Source organism: Pleurodeles waltl, chromosome 12, assembly GCF_031143425.1.
Source record: "Pleurodeles waltl isolate 20211129_DDA chromosome 12, aPleWal1.hap1.20221129, whole genome shotgun sequence".
NCBI lineage: Eukaryota > Metazoa > Chordata > Amphibia > Caudata > Salamandridae > Pleurodeles > Pleurodeles waltl.
The window spans coordinates 7,199,290-7,218,525 of NC_090451.1; the positions used below are offsets into that span (position 1 = coordinate 7,199,290).

Genomic DNA, 19,236 nt, shown 5'->3' on the forward strand with positions numbered 1-19,236 from the left:
TTAGTTGAGAGAAAAAATGCAACCTGCCCCGTACGGGGATCGAACCCGCAAACCTTGGCGTTATTAGCACCACGCTCTAACCAACTGAGCTAACCTACCATGAGTACTGCCAATATCCTTTTTCCATGAAATGCAGATAGATAGAAGAGTTGGTCTTACTATCGCAATTCCTTCATACTTTTCTCCTTCCGCCCCCTGTCTGGATTACAATAACAAGAGCTGTGGAGTGCTGCACGCCAGCCTCAGTGCCTCTTCTTTCACTCAATCTCACTGTGTGCTGTGATATCTTTGTAACATCGCTTGTTGCCGGAAAAAAAGGAAAGGATGGATTGTATTTTTATTCTTTTACAACAAAACCCAAAATGCATCGGCTTGCTTGCTCATTAAGTTTACAAGGCCAGCTGCTTTTGAGATATTATAATTATAGTGGTTATTCGGCGTTGGAGGTAAGAGAGTTTTTTTTAGGTCTGGCCGTTCCTTCTGCTTCAAATTACTTGAGCTCATGTCAACAAAGTAACAACAAAACATAGCCAATGGTTCGTTGCTCAAGCCTTCCCTACTGCGCCTTCCCATGTCTCTCCTGCCGACCACAGTGCAGGAAATCTGTGTTTGCATTTGCGCGAAGAGACGTACAACACAAGAAGGCGCGCTTTTGTGCGCCGGGCACCACCCGGCCTGTGCATTCCTCACTGTCGTGAGATCAGTTTACTCAGCAGAACATGACGCTGCAATTGGTTAGTAGGGCAGGCCTGACCAGAATAGTATATTTGGGTTCATGTATTTGATTGCATTTTTAAAACAGTAACAGAACTTAACTGCAATGTTTAAATAGGTCTAGACATATTTAAACAGTGTCAATTTAATAGAAGAATTGTGGACAATTCAGAGGGGAGGCACCAATGTTTTTTTTTCCCATTGGGTGGATGCGGCATTAAAGAGTTTGAAGACCACTGGTCTAAGTGGACACTAATATACCTGGATGCTCCTGAATCCTCGCAACAGATGCCAGCAAACCTGGCTGGAGAGCTACTGTGTTGGACTGATCCTGTCGATTCAAGTGGTCTTTCCTAGAGAGTCGGAGGTCATGGAAATAGATGTAGTTGATGGTAATCTAAAGGGCTTTGAAGTTTTCCCATCATCATCTGTCTCAAAAAAATGTGCTAGTAAAGACAGAGAATAAAGTAGCTGTCTTTTACATTAACCAACAGTGAAGCATGCATTCAAAATCCCTCAATGCAATAGCAGAACAATTGGGTTATTGGGCAGAGATCAACCTGTTGCACACGTCGGCAGTACACATCAAGGGCACCGACAATGTGATGGCAGACAGCTGGAGGTTTCCAAATTTGCTGGAGTTGACGTTATCCAGGTCGTTGTTTTGAGAGATATGCCGAGAGTTTGTGAAACCCTTTCTGGATCTCTTTTCAAACAAGGACAATGCTCATCTTTGTCGATTCTGATCCAGGCTTCCGGAACAAGGAGCCTAGGTAGTGGACGTATTGGTGATAAAGTGGCTGAGAAGTCTCCTTTATACATTCCCCCACTTTTTATTGATCCAGATGGTTCTCTTGAAGTCTCAGCAGGGGCGAGGGAACTTTATTCTTGTGGGCCCTTATTGGCCAGAGATGTAATGGTTTCCTCTTCTGAACCCTGGCTCTTCTACCTCATTGGGTACTGCTCAAGTGTGTCTCTCTCAGAACGTCGTCCCTGACCTTCTTGCTCCAACTCACTCTATCGCTTTGGAGGTTGAGAAGTCTGGACTTCTAGCAAAGGGTCTTTCCTCTTCCTTAGTGGAGTTAATTCAGCACTCCAGCAGGCCTTCTACTTCGAAGTCTTACTCAAAGAACTGGAAGTCTTTTGAGACCTGATGTTCTGCTCATGATCTTTTGGCACCTACCTGTAGTTTGTCTGCTATTTTGCATTTTCTTCTGAATGGGTTTCACTTGAATCTCTGTCCACTCTGAAAGCTCATTGCTTTGCGATAAAGGTTTTTAGGGACTTTTCTGTACCTTCGTCGATGTTACAGTCTTTGGTGTCTAGACTGTTCTGATCTTTTGTCAATTGTAAGACCAGTTGAAAAATCCCTTTCTCCAACTCAGAATCTTCCTACTCTTTTATAGGCTTTGCAATTTTATCTCTTTGAGGATCTGGATACTGTAGACATAAAGATTGTTTCCTATAAAGTTATTTTCCTATTTCCTATCACCTTGCTGAGAACAATTGGGGAGCTGGGAGCCTCAAAATGCTGTCCTCTCTTCATTTGATACTTTGGAAGATGGGGTAACTTTAAGGCCTAGCCTTACCTTTGCTGCAAAGGTTAAGTCTATTTTTGATAGATCTTAGGAAATAATTCTTCCTTCTTTCATTCCCTCTCCTTCCTCTCCGGAGGAACATTTTCTGAATACACTTGATGTTTAAAGAGCTCTTTTCATTTATGTCACCAGGCCTCTGCAGTTCAGGAAAACCGACTCCTTGTTTGTGACTTTTGGACAGCCTGGAAAAGACAAGAAGGTGACTTTTATGACTCTGAGTAGGTGGATTAAGTTGTCAATTTTTCTGGCTTTGCAAGGCTTTTTAGAATATCTTCCAGTTCAGGGATGGTCTACGAGAGGAATGGCCACCTCCTGGGTTGAATTCCAGTGAGTAACAATCTAGGAAATTCCTAGGGTGGCTACTTGGTCCTCAGAGCATACATTTGTCAAGCATTATGGCTTAATAATTTTTCTGTTTTGCATTTGAGTACCAATGTTTTGAACTCTGCATTACCCTTAGTCCATCTTATCTTTGTCACAAACATTACATCCTGCCCACCTTCCCATCAGTCCTTTGGCAAGGGCTTGGCACCCAGGTTGGGTGCATGGGGCTAGCATTTAAGGATCCTCCTGTTCTTTCTTCCTGTTGGAAGGTGACATCACCTTACTTTGTAATGACTGTCACAAGGACGCAATGGACTAAGGCTAATGAAGATTACCAATAAGTAACCAACGCATCACCACTCTTTCTGAATGTGCGTGGCTCATTCCGCAGGACTAGTTCTTTGTATAATTCCTGGATTTTCAGAAGCCCTTTGATGGCAGCACCCCCACACTGAAAATTGTTTCAGCACCACTGTACAAGGGTCAGTTGTCATGCTCATCTGCGGCGTAAATTTGCATTGAAGTAGTCTAACTCCCCAGGCCTTGTCTTTTGCTCAATTTGCCTTTGTGAGTTTTCTCTCAATCACTGTCGACTTCCTTTGATCTTTCTTTCTTCTTTCACTTCACCTTCGCCTTCAGTGTATCTTTCGGCCCTCTTAAGAGACACACCCCCTTGTAGCCACTTCTATACTTCTGTCACCTAATTATTTTCCTATCCTTTGCCCTGTAACATTGCTGATCCTAGCAATAGCATCACTATCCAGAATCTGTTCACCTGAGTTATGTTCCTCTTATCCCCACGCATCTAATAATCAGCTCTTGGTCTCCCTCCACCTCTCACGAGACATAGTCTGAGGCAGTGTCTCCATCTTGGAGAGACAATCCCTTGCACTTGTGTTGTTCTACTGGCGCTGCCGGCTTGAGCTTTGGTCAGCAGTGGCAAAAGAAGGACTAATGGAAAGTGAGCGTATACTGGAGCAACAGAGTGTATGGATTTATAAGAGCTTGATTAAATGAGAAAAAAAGAGTTTAGTTGAGAGAAAAAATGCAACCTGGCCCGTACGGGGATTGAACCCTCGACCTTGCCGTTATTAGCACCACGCTCTAAGCAACTGAGCTAACTGGCCAGGAGTACTAAATATCTCCTTTTTCCATGTAATGCAGATAGATAGAAGAGTTGGTCTCACTATCGCAATTCCTTCATACTTTTCTCCTTCCGCCCCCTGTCTGGATTACAATAACAAGAGCTGTGGAGTGCTGCACGCCAGCCTCAGTGCCTCTTCTTTCACTCAATCTCACTGTGTGCTGTGATATCTTTGTAACATCGCTTGTTGCCGGAAAAAAAGGAAAGGATGGATTGTATTTTTATTCTTTTACAACAAAACCCAAAATGCATCAGCTTGCTTGGTCATTAAGTTTACAAGGCCAGCTGCTTTTGAGATATTATAATTATAGTGGTTATTCGGCGTTGGAGGTAAGAGAGTTTTTTTTAGGTCTGGCCGTTCCTTCTGCTTCAAATTACTTGAGCTCATGTCAACAAAGTAACAACAAAACATAGCCAACGGTTCGTTGCTCAAGCCTTCCCTACTGCGCCTTCCCATGTCTCTCCTGCCGACCACAGTGCAGGAAATCTGAGTTTGCATTTGCGCGAAGAGACGTACAACACAAGAAGGCGCGCTTTCGTGCGCCGGGCACCACCCGGCCTGTGCATTCCTCACTGTCGTGAGATCAGTTTACTCAGCAGAGCATGACGCTGCAATTGGTTAGTAGGGCAGGCCTGACCAGAATAGTATATTTGGGGTCATGTATTTGATTGCATTTTTAAAACAGTAACAGAACTTAACTGCAATGTTTAAATAGGTCTAGACATATTTAAACAGTGTCAATTTAATAGAAGAATTGTGGACAATTCAGAGGGGAGGCACCAATGTTTTTTTTTCCCATTGGGTGGATGCGGCATTAAAGAGTTTGAAGACCACTGGTCTAAGTGGACACTAATACACCTGGATGCTCCTGAATTCCTCGCAACAGATGCCAGCAAACCTGGCTGGAGAGCTACTGTGTTGGACTGATCCTGTCGATTCAAGTGGTCTTTACTAGAGAGTCGGAGGTCATGGAAATAGATGGAGTTGATGGTAATCTTCAGGGCTTTGAAGTTTTCCCATCATCATCTGTCTCAAAAAAATGTGCTAGTAAAGACAGAGAATAAGGTAGCTGTCTTTTAGATTAACCAACAGTGAAGCATGCATTCAAAATCCCTCAATGCAATAGCAGAACAATTGGGTTATTGGGCAGAGATCAACCTGTTGCACACGTCGGCAGTACACATCAAGGGCACTGACAATGTGATGGCAGACAGCTGGAGGTTTCCAAATTTGCTGGAGTTGACGTTATCCAGGTCGTTGTTTTGAGAGATATGCCGAGAGTTTGTGAAACCCTTTCTGGATCTCTTTTCAAACAAGGACAATGCTCATCTTTGTCGATTCTGATCCAGGCTTCCGGAACAAGGAGCCTAGGCTAGGTAGTGGACGTATTGGTGATAAAGTGGCTGAGAAGTCTCCTTTATACATTCCCCCACTTTTTATTGATCCAGATGGTTCTCTTCAAGTCTCAGCAGGGGCGAGGGAACTTTATTCTTGTGGGCCCTTATTGGCCAGAGATGTCATGGTTTCCTCTTCTGAACCCTGGCTCTTCTACCTCATTGGGTACTGCTCAAGTGTGTCTCTCTCAGAACGTCGTCCCTGACCTTCTTGCTCCAACTCACTCTATCGCTTTGGAGGTTGAGAAGTCTGGACTGCTAGCAAAGGGTCTTTCCTCTTCCTTAGTGGAGTTAATTCAGCACTCCAGCAGGCCTTCTACTTCGAAGTCTTACTCAAAGAACTGGAAGTCTTTTGAGACGTGATGTTCTGCTCATGATCTTTTGGCACCTACCTGTAGTTTGTCTGCTATTTTGCATTTTCTTCTGAATGGGTTTCACTTGAATCTCTTTCCACTCTGAAAGCTCATTGCTTTGCGATAAAGGTTTTTAGGGACTTTTCTGTACCTTCGAAGATGTTACAGTCTTTGGTGTCTAGACTGTTCTGATCTTTTGTCAATTGTAAGACCAGTTGAAAAATCCCTTTTCTCCAACTCAGAATCTTCCTACTCTTTTATAGGCTTTGCAATTTTATCTCTTTGAGGATCTGGATACTGTAGACATAAAGATTGTTTCCTATAAAGTTATTTTCCTATTTCCTATCACCTTGCTGAGAACAATTGGGGAGCTGGGAGCCTTAAAATGCTGTCCTCTCTTCATTTGATACTTTGGAAGATGGGGTAACTTTAAGGCCTAGCCTTACCTTTCCTGCAAAGGTTAAGTCTATTTTTGATAGATCTTAGGAAATAATTCTTCCTTCTTTCATTCCCTCTCCTTCCTCTCCGGAGGAACATTTGCTGAATACACTTGATGTTTAAAGAGCTCTTTTCATTCATGTCACCAGGCCTCTGCAGTTCAGGAAAACCGACTCCTTGTTTGTGACTTTTGGACAGCCTGGAAAAGACAAGAAGGTGACTTTTATGACTCTGAGTAGGTGGATTAAGTTGTCAATTTTTCTGGCTTTGCAAGGCTTTTTAGAATATCTTCCAGTTCAGGGATGGTCTACGAGAGGAATGGCCACCTCCTGGGTTGAATTCCAGTGAGTAACAATCTAGGAAATTCCTAGGGTGGCTACTTGGTCCTCAGAGCATACATTTGTCAAGCATTATGGCTTAATAATTTTTCTGTTTTGCATTTGAGTACCAATGTTTTGAACTCTGCATTACCCTTAGTCCATCTTGTCTTTGTCACAAACATTACATCCTGCCCACCTTCCCATCAGTCCTTTGGCAAGGGCTTGGCACCCAGGTTGGGTGCATGGGGCTAGCATTTAAGGATCCTCCTGTTCTTTCTTCCTGTTGGAAGGTGACATCACCTTACTTTGTAATGACTGTCACAAGGACGCAATGGACTAAGGCTAATGAAGATTACCAATAAGTAACCAACGCATCACCACTCTTTCTGAATGTGCGTGGCTCATTCCACAAGACTAGTTCTTTGTATAATTCCTGGATATTCAGAAGCCCTTTGATGGCAGCACCCCCACACTGAAAATTGTTTCAGCACCACTGTACAAGGGTCAGTTGTCATGCTCATCTGCGGCGTAAATTTGCATTGAAGTAGTCTAACTCCCCAGGCCTTGTCTTTTGCTCAATTTGCCTTTGTGAGTTTTCTCTCAATCACTGTCGACTTCCTTTGATCTTTCTTTCTTCTTTCACTTCACCTTCGCCTTCAGTGTATCTTTCGGCCCTCTTAAGAGAGACACCCCCTTGTAGCCACTTCTATACTTCTGTCACCTAATTATTTTCCTATCCTTTCCCCTGTAACGTTGCTGATCCTAGCTATAGCATCACTATCTAGAATCTGTTCACCTGAGTTATGTTCCTCTTATCCCCACGCATCTAATAATCAGCTCTTGGTCTCCCTCCACCTCTCACGAGACATAGTCTGAGGCAGTGTCTCCATCTTGGAAAGACAATCCCGTGCACTTGTGTTGTTCTACTGGCGCTGCCGGCTTGAGCTTTGGTCAGCAGTGGCAAAAGAAGGACTAATGGAAAGTGAACGTATACTGGAGCAACAGAGTGTATGGATTTATAAGACCTTGATTAAATGAGAAAAAAAGAGTTTAGTTGAGAGAAAAAATGCAACCTGCCCCGTAAGGGGATCGAACCCGCAAACCTTGGCGTTATTAGCACCACGCTCTAACCAACTGAGCTAACCTACCATGAGTACTGCCAATATCCTTTTTCCATGAAATGCAGATAGATAGAAGAGTTGGTCTTACTATCGCAATTCCTTCATACTTTTCTCCTTCCGCCCCCTGTCTGGATTACAATAACAAGAGCTGTGGAGTGCTGCACGCCAGCCTCAGTGCCTCTTCTTTCACTCAATCTCACTGTGTGCTGTGATATCTTTGTAACATCGCTTGTTGCCGGAAAAAAAGGAAAGGAGGGATAGTATTTTTATTCTTTTACAACAAAACCCAAAATGCATCGGCTTGCTTGGTCATTAAGTTTACAAGGCCAGCTGCTTTTGAGATATTATAATTATAGTGGTTATTCGGCGTTGGAGGTAAGAATTTTTTTTTTAGGTCTGGCCGTTCCTTCTGCTTCAAATTACTTGAGCTCATGTCAACAAAGTAACAACAAAACATAGCCAACGGTTCGTTGCTCAAGCCTTCCCTACTGCGCCTTCCCATGTCTCTCCTGCCGACCACAGTGCAGGAAATCTGAGTTTGCATTTGAGCGAAGAGACGTACAACACAAGAAGGCGCGCTTTCGTGCGCCGGCAACCACCCGGCCTGTGCATTCCTCACTGTCGTGAGATCAGTTTACTCAGCAGAGCATGACGCTGCAATTGGTTAGTAGGGCAGGCCTGACCAGAATAGTATATTTGGGGTCATGTATTTGATTGCATTTTTAAAACAGTAACAGAACTTAACTGCAATGTTTAAATACGTCTAGACATATTTAAACAGTGTCAATTTAATAGAAGAATTGTGGACAATTCAGAGGGGAGGCACCAATGTTTTTTTTTCCCATTGGGTGGATGCGGCATTAAAGAGTTTGAAGACCACTGGTCTAAGTGGACACTAATACACCTGGATGCTCCTGAATTCCTCGCAACAGATGCCAGCAAACCTGGCTGGAGAGCTACTGTGTTGGACTGATCCTGTCGATTCAAGTGGTCTTTCCTAGAGAGTCGGAGGTCATGGAAATAGATGGAGTTGATGGTAATCTTCAAGGCTTTGAAGTTTTCCCATCATCATCTGTCTCAAAAAAATGTGCTAGTAAAGACAGAGAATAAGGTAGCTGTCTTTTACATTAACCAACAGTGAAGCATGCATTCAAAATCCCTCAATGCAATAGCAGAACAATTGGGTTATTGGGCAGAGATCAACCTGTTGCACACGTCGGCAATACACATCAAGGGCATCGACAATGTGATGGCAGACAGCTGGAGGTTTCCAAATTTGCTGGAGTTGACGTTATCCAGGTCGTTGTTTTGAGAGATATGCCGAGAGTTTGTGAAACCCTTTCTGGATCTCTTTTCAAACAAGGACAATGCTCATCTTTGTCGATTCTGATCCAGGCTTCCGGAACAAGGAGCCTAGGTTGTGGACGTATTGGTGATAAAGTGGCTGAGAAGTCTCCTTTATACATTCCCCCACTTTTTATTGATCCAGATGGTTCTCTTCAAGTCTCAGCAGGGGGGAGGGAACTTTATTCTTGTGGGCCCTTATTGGCCAGAGATGTCATGGTTTCCTCTTCTGAACCCCTGGCTCTTCTACCTCCTTGGGTACTGCTCAAGTGTGTCTCTCTCAGAACGTCGTCCCTGACCTTCTTGCTCCAACTCACTCTATCGCTTTGGAGGTTGAGAAGTCTGGACTGCTAGCAAAGGGTCTTTCCTCTTCCTTAGTGGAATTAATTCAGCACTCCAGCAGGCCTTCTACTTCGAAGTCTTACTCAAAGAACTGGAAGTCTTTTGAGACGTGATGTTCTGCTCATGATCTTTTGGCACCTACCTGTAGTTTGTCTGCTATTTTGCATTTTCTTCTGAATGGGTTTCACTTGAATCTCTTTCCACTCTGAAAGCTCATTGCTTTGCGATAAAGGTTTTTAGGGACTTTTCTGTACCTTCGTCGATGTTACAGTCTTTGGTGTCTAGACTGTTCTGATCTTTTGTCAATTGTAAGACCAGTTGAAAAATCCCTTTCTCCAACTCAGAATCTTCCTACTCTTTTATAGGCTTTGCAATTTTATCTCTTTGAGGATCTGGATACTGTAGACATAAAGATTGATTCCTATAAAGTTATTTTCCTATTTCCTATCACCTTGCTGAGAACAATTGGGGAGCTGGGAGCCTCAAAATGCTGTCCTCTCTTCATTTGATACTTTGGAAGATGGGGTAACTTTAAGGCCTAGCCTTACCTTTGCTGCAAAGGTTAAGTCTATTTTTGATAGATCTTAGGAAATAATTCTTCCTTCTTTCATTCCCTCTCCTTCCTCTCCGGAGGAACATTTTCTGAATACACTTGATGTTTAAAGAGCTCTTTTCATTTATGTCACCAGGCCTTTGCAGTTCAGGAAAACCGACTCCTTGTTTGTGACTTTTGGACAGCCTGGAAAAGACAAGAAGGTGACTTTTATGACTCTGAGTAGGTGGATTAAGTTGTCAATTTTTCTGGCTTTGCAAGGCTTTTAAGAATATCTTCCAGTTCAGGGATGGTCTACGAGAGGAATGGCCACCTCCTGGGTTGAATTCCAGTGAGTAACAATCTAGGAAATTCCTAGGGTGGCTACTTGGTCCTCAGAGCATACATTTGTCAAGCATTATGGCTTAATAATTTTTCTGTTTTGCATTTGAGTACCAATGTTTTGAACTCTGCATTACCCTTAGTCCATCTTGTCTTTGTCACAACCATTACATCCTGCCCACCTTCCCATCAGTCCTTTGGCAAGGGCTTGGCACCCAGGTTGGGTGCATGGGGCTAGCATTTAAGGATCCTCCTGTTCTTTCTTCCTGTTGGAAGGTGACATCACCTTACTTTGTAATGACTGTCACAAGGACGCAATGGACTAAGGCTAATGAAGATTACCAATAAGTAACCAACGCATCACCACTCTTTCTGAATGTGCGTGGCTCATTCCGCAGGACTAGTTCTTTGTATAATTCCTGGATTTTCAGAAGCCCTTTGATGGCAGCACCCCCACACTGAAAATTGTTTCAGCACCACTGTACAAGGGTCAGTTGTCATGCTCATCTGCGGCGTAAATTTGCATTGAAGTAGTCTAACTCCCCAGGCCTTGTCTTTTGCTCAATTTGCCTTTGTGAGTTTTCTCTCAATCACTGTCGACTTCCTTTGATCTTTCTTTCTTCTTTCACTTCACCTTCGCCTTCAGTGTATCTTTCGGCCCTCTTAAGAGACACACCCCCTTGTAGCCACTTCTATACTTCTGTCACCTAATTATTTTCCTATCCTTTTCCCTGTAACGTTGCTGATCCTAGCTATAGCATCACTATCCAGAATCTGTTCACCTGAGTTATGTTCCTCTTATCCCCACGTATCTAATAAACAGCTCTTGGTCTCCCTCCACCTCTCACGAGACATAGTCTGAGGCAGTGTCTCCATCTTGGAGAGACAATCCCTTGCACTTGTGTTGTTCTACTGGCGCTGCCGGCTTGAGCTTTGGTCAGCAGTGGCAAAAGAAGGACTAATGGAAAGTGAACGTATACTGGAGCAACAGAGTGTATGGATTTATAAGAGCTTGATTAAATGAGAAAAAAAGAGTTTAGTTGAGAGAAAAAATGCAACCTAGCCCGTACGGGAATCGAACTTGCGACCTTGGCGCCATTAGCACCACGCTCTAACCAACGGAGCTAACCGGCCATGAGTCATACAGATATCCTTTTTCCTTGAAATGCAGATAGATAGAAGAGTTGGTCTAACTATCGCAATTCCTTCATACTTTTCTCCTTCCGCCCCCTGTCTGGATTACAATAACAAGAGCTGTGGAGTGCTGCACGGCAGCCTCAATGCCTCTTCTTTCACTCAATCTCACTGTGTGCTGTGATATCTTTGTAACATCGCTTGTTGCCGGAAAAAAAGGAAAGGATGGATAGTATTTTTATTCTTTTACAACAAAACCCAAAATGCATCGGCTTGCTTGCTCATTAAGTTTACAAGGCCAGCTGCTTTTGAGATATTATAATTATAGTGGTTATTCGGCGTTGGAGGTAAGAGAGATTTTTTTAGGTCTGGCCGTTCCTTCTGCTTCAAATTACTTGAGCTCATGTCAACAAAGTAACAACAAAACATAGCCAACGGTTCGTTGCTCAAGCCTTCCCTACTGCGCCTTCCCATGTCTCTCCTGCCGACCACAGTGCAGGAAATCTGAGTTTGCATTTGCGCGAAGAGACGTACAACACAAGAAGGCGCGCTTTCGTGCGCCGGGCACCACCCGGCCTGTGCATTCCTCACTGTCGTGAGATCAGTTTACTCAGCAGAGTATGACGCTGCAATTGGTTAGTAGGGCAGGCCTGACCAGAATAGTATATTTGGGGTCATGTATTTGATTGCATTTTTAAAACAGTAACAGAACTTAACTGCAATGTTTAAATAGGTCTAGACATATTTAAACAGTGTCAATTTAATAGAAGAATTGTGGACAATTCAGAGGGGAGGCACCAATGTTTTTTTTTCCCATTGGGTGGATGCGGCATTAAAGATTTTGAAGACCACTGGTCTAAGTGGACACTAATACACCCGGATGCTCCTGAATTCCTCGCAACAGATGCCAGCAAACCTGGCTGGAGAGCTACTGTGTTGGACTGATCCTGTCGATTCAAGTGGTCTTTCCTAGAGAGTCGGAGGTCATGGAAATAGATGGAGTTGATGGTAATCTTCAGGGCTTTGAAGTTTTCCCATCATCATCTGTCTCAAAAAAATGTGCTAGTAAAGACAGAGAATAAGGTAGCTGTCTTTTACATTAACCAACAGTGAAGCATGCATTCAAAATCCCTCAATACAATAGCAGAACAATTGGGTTGTTGGGCAGAGATCAACCTGTTGCACACGTGGGCAGTACACATCAAGGGCACCGACAATGTGATGGCAGACAGCTGGAGGTTTCCAAATTTGCTGGAGTTGACGTTATCCAGGTCTTTGTTTTGAGAGCTATGGCGAGAGTTTGTGAAACCCTTTCTGGATCTCTTTTGAAACAAGGACAATGCTCATCTTTGTCGATTCTGATCCAGGCTTCCGGAACAAGGAGCCTAGGTAGTGGACGTATTGGTGATAAAGTGGCTGAGAAGTCTCCTTTATACATTCCCCCACTTTTTATTGATCCAGATGGTTCTCTTCAAGTCTCAGCAGGGGCGAGGGAACTTTATTCTTGTGGGCCCTTATTGGCCAGAGATGTCATGGTTTCCTCTTCTGAACCCTGGCTCTTCTACCTCATTGGGTACTGCTCAAGTGTGTCTCTCTCAGAACGTCATCCCTGACCTTCTTGCTCCAACTCACTCTATCGCTTTGGAGGTTGAGAAGTCTGGACTGCTAGCAAAGGGTCTTTCCTCTTCCTTAGTGGAGTTAATTCAGCACTCCGGCAGGCCTTCTACTTCGAAGTCTTACTCAAAGAACTGGAAGTCTTTTGAGACGTGATGTTCTGCTCATGATCTTTTGGCACCTACCTATAGTTTGTCTGCTATTTTGCATTTTCTTCTGAATGGGTTTCACTTGAATCTCTTTCCACTCTGAAAGCTCATTGCTTTGCGATAAAGGTTTTTAGGGACTTTTCTGTACCTTCGTCGATGTTACAGTCTTTGGTGTCTAGACTGTTCTGATCTTTTGTCAATTGTAAGACCAGTTGAAAAATCCCTTTTCTCCAACTCAGAATCTTCCTAATCTTTTATAGGCTTTGCAATTTTATCTCTTTGAGGATCTGGATACTGTAGACATAAAGATTGTTTCCTATAAAGTTATTTTCCTATTTCCTATCACCTTGCTGAGAACAATTGGGGAGCTGGGAGCCTTAAAATGCTGTCCTCTCTTCATTTGATACTTTGGAAGATGGGGTAACTTTAAGGCCTAGCCTTACCTTTGCTGCAAATGTTAAGTCTATTTTTGATAGATCTTAGGAAATAATTTTTCCTTCTTTCATTCCCTCTCCTTCCTCTCCGGAGGAACATTTTCTGAATACACTTGATGTTTAAAGAGCTCTTTTCATTTATGTCACCAGGCCTCTGCAGTTCAGGAAAACCGACTCCTTGTTTGTGACTTTTGGACAGCCTGGAAAAGACAAGAAGGTGACTTGTATGACTCTGAGTAGGTGGATTAAGTTGTAAATTTTTCTGGCTTTGCAAGGCTTTTTAGAATATCTTCCAGTTCAGGGATGGTCTACGAGAGGAATGGCCACCTCCTGGGTTGAATTCCAGTGAGTAACAATCTAGGAAATTCCTAGGGTGGCTACTTGGTCCTCAGAGCATACATTTGTCAAGCATTATGGCTTAATAATTTTTCTGTTTTGCATTTGAGTACCAATGTTTTGAACTCTGCATTACCCTTAGTCCATCTTGTCTTTGTCACAAACATTACATCCTGCCCACCTTCCCATCAGTCCTTTGGCAAGGGCTTGGCACCCAGGTTGGGTGCATGGGGCTAGCATTTAAGGATCCTCCTGTTCTTTCTTCCTGTTGGAAGGTGACATCACCTTACTTTGTAATGACTGTCACAAGGACGCAATGGACTAAGGCTAATGAAGATTACCAATAAGTAACCAACGCATCACCACTCTTTCTGAATGTGCGCGGCTCATTCCGCAGGACTTGTTCTTTGTATAATTCCTGGATTTTCAGAAGCCCTTTGATGGCAGCACCCCCACACTGAAAATTGTTTCAGCACCACTGTACAAGGGTCAGTTGTCATGCTCATCTGCGGCGTAAATTTGCATTGAAGTAGTCTAACTCCCCAGGCCTTGTCTTTTGCTCAATTTGCCTTTGTGAGTTTTCTCTCAATCACTGTCGACTTCCTTTGATCTTTCTTTCTTCTTTCACTTCACCTTCGCCTTCAGTGTATCTTTCGGCCCTCTTGAGAGACACACCCCCTTGTAGCCACTTCTATACTTCTGTCACCTAATTATTTTCCTATCCTTTCCCCTGTAACGTTGCTGATCCTAGCTATAGCATCACTATCCAGAATCTGTTCACCTGAGTTATGTTCCTCTTATCCCCACGCATCTAATAATCAACTCTTGGTCTCCCTCCACCTCTCACGAGACATAGTCTGAGGCAGTGTCTCCATCTTGGAGAGACAATCCCTTGCACTTGTGTTGTTCTACTGGCGCTGCCGGCTTGAGCTTTGGTCAGCAGTGGCAAAAGAAGGACTAATGGAAAGTGAACGTATACTGGAGCAACAGAGTGTATGGATTTATAAGAGCTTGATTAAATGAGAAAAAAAGAGTTTAGTTGAGAGAAAAAATGCAACCTGGCCCGTACGGGGATCGAACCCGTGACCTTGGCGTTATTAGCACCACGCTCTAACCAACTGAGCTAACCGGCCATGAGTACTAAAGATATCCTTTTTCCATGTAATGCAGATAGATAGAAGAGTTGGTCTCACTATCGCAATTCCTTCATACTTTTCCCCTTCCGCCCCCTGTCTGGATTACAATAACAAGAGCTGTGGAGTGCTGCACGCCAGCCTCAGTGCCTCTTCTTTCACTCAATCTCACTGTGTGCTGTGATATCTTTGTAACATCGCTTGTTGCCGGAAAAAAAGGAAAGGATGGATAGTATTTTTATTCTTTTACAACAAAAACCAAAATGCATCGGCTTGCTTGCTCATTAAGTTTACAAGGCCAGCTGCTTTTGAGATATTATAATTATAGTGGTTATTCGGCGTTGGAGGTAAGAGAGTTTTTTTTAGGTCTGGCCGTTCCTTCTGCTTCCAATTACTTTAGCTCTTGTCAACAAAGTAACAACAAAACATAGCCAACGGTTCGTTGCTCAAGCCTTCCCTACTGCGCCTTCCCATGTCTCTCCTGCCGACCACAGTGCAGGAAATCTGAGTTTGCATTTGCGCAAAGAGACGTACAACACAAGAAGGCGCGCTTTCGTGCACCGGGCACCACCCGGCCTGTGCATTCCTCACTGTCGTGAGATCAGTTTACTCAGCAGAGCATGACGCTGCAATTGGTTAGTAGGGCAGGCCTGACCAGAATAGTATATTTGGGGTCATTTATTTGATTGCATTTTTAAAACAGTAACAGAACTTAACTGCAATGTTTAAATAGGTCTAGACATATTTAAACAGTGTCAATTTAATAGAAGAATTGTGGACAATTCAGAGGGGAGGCACCAATGTTTTTTTTTCCCATTGGGTGGATGCGGCATTAAAGAGTTTGAAGACCACTTGTCTAAGTGGACACTAATACACCTGGATGCTCCTGAATTCTTCGCAACAGATGCCAGCAAACCTGGCTGGAGAGCTACTGTGTTGGACTGATCCTGTCGATTCAAGTGGTCTTTCCTAGAGAGTCGGAGGTCATGGAAATAGATGGAGTTGATGGTAATCTTCAGGGCTTTGAAGTTTTCCCATCATCATCTGTCTCAAAAAAATGTGCTAGTAATGACAGAGAATAAGGTAGCTGTCTTTTACATTAACCAACAGTGAAGCATGCATTCAAAATCCCTCAATGCAATAGCAGAACAATTGGGTTATTGGGCAGAGATCAACCTGTTGCACACGTCGCCAGTACACATCAAGGGCAACGACAATGTGATGGCAGACAGCTTGAGGTTTCCAAATTTGCTGGAGTTGACATTATCCAGGTCGTTGTTTTGAGAGATATGCCGAGAGTTTGTGAAACCCTTTCTGGATCTCTTTTCAAACAAGGACAATGCTCATCTTTGTCGATTCTGATCGAGGCTTCCGGAACAAGGAGCCTAGGTAGTGGATGTATTGGTGATAAAGTGGCTGAGAAGTCTCCTTTATACATTCCCCCACTTTTTATTGATCCAGATGGTTCTCTTCAAGTCTCAGCAGGGGGAGGGAACTTTATTCTTGTGGGCCCTTATTGGCCAGAGATGTCATGGTTTCCTCTTCTGAACCCCTGGCTCTTCTACTTCCTTGGGTACTGCTCAAGTGTGTCTCTCTCAGAACGTCGTCCCTGACCTTCTTGCTCCAACTCACTCTATAGCTTTGGAGGTTGAGAAGTCTGGACTGCTAGCAAAGGGTCTTTCCTCTTCCTTAGTGGAGTTAATTCAGCACTCCAGCAGGCCTTCTACTTCGAAGTCTTACTCAAAGAACTGGAAGTCTTTTGAGAAGTGATGTTCTGCTCATGATCTTTTGGCACCTACCTGTAGTTTGTCTGCTATTTTGCATTTTCTTCTGAATGGGTTTCACTTGAATCTCTTTCCACTCTGAAAGCTCATTGCTTTGCGATAAAGGTTTTTAGGGACTTTTCTGTACCTTCGAAGATGTTACAATCTTTGGTGTCTAGACTGTTCTGATCTTTTGTCAATTGTAAGACCAGTTGAAAAATCCCTTTTCTCCAACTCAGAATCTTCCTACTCTTTTATAGGCTTTGCAATTTTATCTCTTTGAGGATCTGGATGCTGTAGACATAAAGATTGTTTCCTATAAAGTTATTTTCCTATTTCCTATCACCTTGCTGAGAACAATTGGGGAGCTGGGAGCCTTAAAATGCTGTCCTCTCTTTATTTGATACTTTGGAAGATGGGGTAACTTTAAGGCCTAGCCTTACCTTTGCTGCAAAGGTTAAGTCTATTTTTGATAGATCTTAGGAAATAATTTTTCCTTCTTTCATTCCCTCTCCTTCCTCTCCGGAGGAACATTTTCTGAATACACTTGATGTTTAAAGAGCTCTTTTCATTTATGTCACCAGGCCTCTGCAGTTCAGGAAAACCGACTCCTTGTTTGTGACTTTTGGACAGCCTGGAAAAGACAAGAAGGTGACTTTTATGACTCTGAGTAGGTGGATTAAGTTGTCAATTTTTCTGGCTTTGCAAGGCTTTTTAGAATATCTTCCAGTTCAAGGATGGTCTACGAGAGGAATGGCCACCTCCTGGGTTGAATTTCAGTGAGTAACAATCTAGGAAATTCCTAGGGTGGCTACTTGGTCCTCAGAGCATACATTTGTCAAGCATTATGGCTTAATAATTTTTCTGTTTTGCATTTGAGTACCAATGTTTTGAACTCTGCATTACCCTTAGTCCATCTTGTCTTTGTCACAAACATTACATCCTGCCCACCTTCCCATCAGTCCTTTGGCAAGGGCTTGGCACCCAGGTTGGGTGCATGGGGCTAGCATTTAAGGATCCTCCTGTTCTTTCTTCCTGTTGGAAGGTGACATCACCCTACTTTGTAATGACTGTCACAAGGACGCAATGGACTAAGGGTAATGAAGATTACCAATAAGTAACCAACGTATCACCACTCTTTCTGAATGTGCGTGGCTCATTCCGCAGGACTTGTTCTTTGTATAATTCCTGGATTTTCAGAAGCCCTTTGATGGCAGCACCCCCACACTGAAAATTGTTTCAGCACCACTGTACAAGGGTCAGTTGTCATGCTCATCTGCGGCGTAAATTTGCATTGAAGTAGTCTAACTCCCCAGGCCTTGTCTTTTGCTCAATTTGCCTTTGTGAGTTTTCTCTCCATCACTGTCGACTTCCTTTGATCTTTCTTTCTTCTTTCACTTCACCTTCGCCTTCAGTGTATCTTTCGGCCCTCTTAAGAGACACACCCCCTAGTAGCCACTTCTATACTTCTGTCACCTAATTATTTTCCTATCCTTTGCCCTGTAACGTTGCTGATCCTAGCTATAGCATCACTATCCAGAATCTGTTCACCTGAGTTATGTTCCTCTTATCCCCATGCATTTAATAATCAGCTCTTGGTCTACCTCCACCTCTCACGAGACATAGTCTGAGGCAGTGTCTCCATCTTGGAGAGACAATCCCTTGCACTTGTGTTGTTCTACTGGCGCTGCCGGCTTGAGCTTTGGTCAGCAGTGGCAAAAGAAGGACTAATGGAAAGTGAACGTATACTGGAGCAACAGAGTGTATGGATTTATACGAGCTTGATTAAATGAGAAAAAAAGAGTTTAGTTAAGAGAAAAAATGCAACCTGGCCCGTACGGGGATCGAACCCGCAACCTTGGTGTTATTAGCACCACACTCTAACCAACTGAGCTAACCGGCCATGAGTACTAAAGATATCCTTTTTCCATGTAATGCAGATAGATAGAAGAGTTGGTCTCACTATCGCAATTCCTTCATACTTTTCTCCTTCCGCCCCCTGTCTGGATTACAATAACAAGAGCTGTGGAGTGCTGGACGCCAGCCTCAGTGCCTCTTCTTTCACTCAATCTAACTGTGTGCTGTGATATCTTTGTAACATCGCTTGTTGCCGGAAAAAAAGGAAAGGATGGATAGTATTTTTATTCTTTTACAACAAAACCCAAAATGCATCGGCTTGCTTGGTCATTAAGTTTACAAGGCCGGCTGCTTTTGAGATATTATAATTATAGTGGTTATTCGGCGTTGGAGGTAAGAGAGTTTTTTTTAGGTCTGGCCGTTCCTTCTGCTTCAAATTACTTGAGCTCATGTCAACAAAGTAACAACAAAACATAGCCAACGGTTCGTTCCTCAAGCCTTCCCTACTGCGCCTTCCCATGTCTCTCCTGCCGACCACATTGCAGGAAATCTGAGTTTGCATTTGCGCGAAGAGACGTACAACACAAGAAGGCGCGCTTTTGTGTGCCGGGCACCACCCGGCCTGTGCATTCCTCACTGTCGTGAGATCAGTTTACTCAGCAGAGCATGACGCTGCAATTGGTTAGTAGGGCAGGCCTGACCAGAATAGTATATTTGGGGTCATGTATTTGATTGCATTTTTAAAACAGTAACAGAACTTAACTGCAATGTTTAAATAGGTCTAGACATATTTAAACAGTGTCAATTTAATAGAAGAATTGTAGACAATTCAGAGGGGAGGCACCAATG

General features: G+C 43.4%; 2 non-coding genes across 2 annotated transcripts; both read right to left on the reverse strand.

Moving 5' to 3' along the window:
- Positions 1-14,693: 14,693 nt before the first annotated feature.
- Positions 14,694-14,767, reverse strand: TRNAI-AAU (transfer RNA isoleucine (anticodon AAU)). The gene has a single exon. It is a non-coding gene; the product is annotated as a tRNA-Ile (tRNA).
- Positions 14,768-18,359: 3,592 nt separating this feature from the next.
- Positions 18,360-18,433, reverse strand: TRNAI-AAU (transfer RNA isoleucine (anticodon AAU)). The gene has a single exon. It is a non-coding gene; the product is annotated as a tRNA-Ile (tRNA).
- Between the last annotated feature and the right edge of the window lie 803 nt (positions 18,434-19,236).